This window comes from Silene latifolia, chromosome 5 (genome assembly GCF_048544455.1).
Source record: "Silene latifolia isolate original U9 population chromosome 5, ASM4854445v1, whole genome shotgun sequence".
Taxonomy (NCBI): Eukaryota; Viridiplantae; Streptophyta; class Magnoliopsida; order Caryophyllales; family Caryophyllaceae; genus Silene; species Silene latifolia.
The window spans coordinates 80,259,293-80,262,536 of NC_133530.1; positions in this window are offsets into that span (position 1 = coordinate 80,259,293).

Below are 3,244 nucleotides of genomic sequence, written 5' to 3' on the forward strand. Positions count from 1 at the left end.
TAAAGAACGATGGAATCCGACCTCTCAAGCTCCGGGATTTGTCAACAACACGGATGAATGCGAAGAACGTAACTTGAATCTCCCTTTTAATGTTATTAGGTTTGTAAAAGTGTATTATGAAAGTGACGGAACGATTTATATATTAATCCGTGTTATTAACAAAACCCGTCGAATTATCACCCGCTAACCGAGCTACTCGATCGAGTAGCTAAGGTACTCGATCGAGTGCCCCCTTACTCGATCGAGTATCCTAGTTACTCGATCGAGTACCCAACAGGTCAGAAACTATTTTAAAACGCAACTCACCCTTACTCGACAGAGTAAGGCCTACTCGATAGAGTACCCAAAGACTCATAAATACGGAGTATTACAGTCTTCCCTCCTTAAAAAGAACTTCGTCCCCGAAGTTCAACCCATACATAAAAAACAAACATACTAACTCGGTCAAGACGCAACAAAGTTACTAAGAACTCAAAACAAAACCCCAATTTACAAAACATGAAACCATGAACTCTTAACACCAACTCTACCAACTATTCCTACCTCCACACCTCGCTCACGATGTCGTATCAACTACATCATAAACTCTCCCGACACTAACTCCATACATAACCAACTACCATCCTCTAACGCTGCTAGCTCCATAGTATCATCCACTATCAAATCCAAAATCAAGACACTCAAAGACATCAAATGGAATATTACATTCTACCACCCTTAAAAGGAACTTCGTCCTCGAAGTTTACTAACACTCATAAACATCATCATGCCACTATCAAAACTCTCGAACTCCTAAACATTACACTACTACAAGCACGTCCATGGCCTTTTAACAACATCAACCACAAAACAAATCCCTCTTTTGCGCTATGCTAACACTCTACTTCCAATTATTTTACAACATGCACAACCATGAAACTCACTTTTATCGCATCCTACTCCTCTTAAGACAAATGTTACGTCCTCGTAACTCACTAATACTAAATCCTAGACATATCTTTTCATCATCCTCATCACCATCGCATGTCAAAGATAACCGCCTATAACCTCATTTCTATAACCGTTCCTATTTCCAAGGCTTTCTTACTTAAACAGTTCTCATACCTCAATTCACTCTGCACTCCATCTAACTAATACCGCAAAACCCTTAGTATAACCAATACTCCAACTCTTCCACATTACCGCAACATGACATACCTCTCTATATAGACTATATAAAACTTCTATCGCCAAAAGCATAACTCACGATCCACACGTGTTACGTACACTCACACTAGATCATCAAGTTCTTTCCTTCATTACCACAACACTCATACATAACTTAACACGACACTAATTACTCAACACCCTACACTCACTGTCTCAACAAAGGATTATGAACCACCTGCATATATCAGATCATTACCACACATGTTCTACGAATCACTTGCCGTGACTATGACTACCGATGCCTCATCATAAAACAAGATCAAAATTACTGTAACAACTTCTCACAATTGTGTCCCATCAATAGGATGTCACTATACCATGACAACAACGAAAACATGTACAACTCTCTTTCATATCATACTCTACCCTCATTCCAAAACTTAACTGGTAAGAAACATCAATAAACAAAACAACAGTCTATCTGTACAAACTGAAACTCAGAGGAAGCAACATTAAACAAAACAACAATTTATGTGTAACTGGTATGTACTTTCGAAACTCGAATCATAAACATCCCGCCTACTCCACCACAACCGGTGACGACATCGCAATACCACCACCAACAGCCACACCGCAGTGCGAAAATACCCGCATCACAACACTAGGTACCGTGCCCGGATCACCACCCGAGGCACCACAACTACACCGATAGACATCACAACAGACACAATCCCATAAACACTGACCCAACATAACTTCTCGGACAAGAAAAACTTACTCAAATCCACTTTACTAAATCACAATGCAACATGTTATATGAATTAAACAGATAATAATCTCATGAACATCATCCTTACCATTTCACGGAATAAACAAGTATCATCCATACACATACAATTTTAACTATCCATGCCAGATCAATCACATTATTACCTTTTGAACCTCATTCCATTAGTATACCGTACCCAACATAAATTACAAAACAATCATATAACAACTTTATAATTATCACACCATACCACTTCTTGTGAGGTCAGAACCTCACACAAACATTTACACGTATCATAGACCCGTAATCACATCCACCTAGTCAATCCTGATCACGTAAGTTACCACTCAACAAAGGTTACCTGTCGCCCGAGCTTAACTCATATGCCCCTCATAACATATTCTCCCATTCACATATCCATCACCCCCTGCCAAATGTAACCATACTATTAATACTCAACTACTTACAACCGCCTCATATAACCACATCTTACACTCTCTCACAACCTTACATATCAACCTGGTCTCTGCAAAATTAACCGCTTCAGAATTGTTACCTTTCTAATATACCGTCACCCTTAACCACTAGTCATAAACCATAACGCTACCACTGTCCGGACATCAAACCTCTTCACTCATCTCTAAACATCACGATTTCTTTACTATCTTTGGTTAACATCCCAAACAACAAACATCGAATCCATGAACAAAATTACCTCAACATTCTTCTCAATACTATCCTTAATTGTATCATCATCTAACTCTCCACCAAAATCTCATATCATGCAGATACTCTACCAACTTCTTACTTTCCTTAATTCCTCAAAACTCAAGACTAATCATGTTGTTCCGAAACTCCTATATACCCATTAACTAACATCCTCATGATGGGTGTCGCACATCTCGGTGACTCCTTACCTCTATATAACATAACTCCGGTCAACATTTTCTTAGTTCTACTCCCCTCATTCTTTTCTTTTTACACTCGACAAAAGTAATTAACCATTCAACTCCTTATTACTTCTTCCTAACGCTTTAGTGCTGCAATTACCTTTTTGTTGCTCCAACACTCAAATCTCACGATTTCATGTCGATATCATCTCACTCTTTCTTACCATGGATCTTCTTTTATTGTGCTATCACTCACACTTGCCACTAACCTATCCATAAAATCAACTTTCACTGTTCAAACAACGCATCTCCTTCGTACATTTCTAGAAATCAAAATTCATTTCATCTCGTTAAATGTCCAAAGAAATCACATGTAGTTTCACCTCTTAATAAACCAAATCTTCCAAACTCACTCAATGTCTACAAATCCACCTCG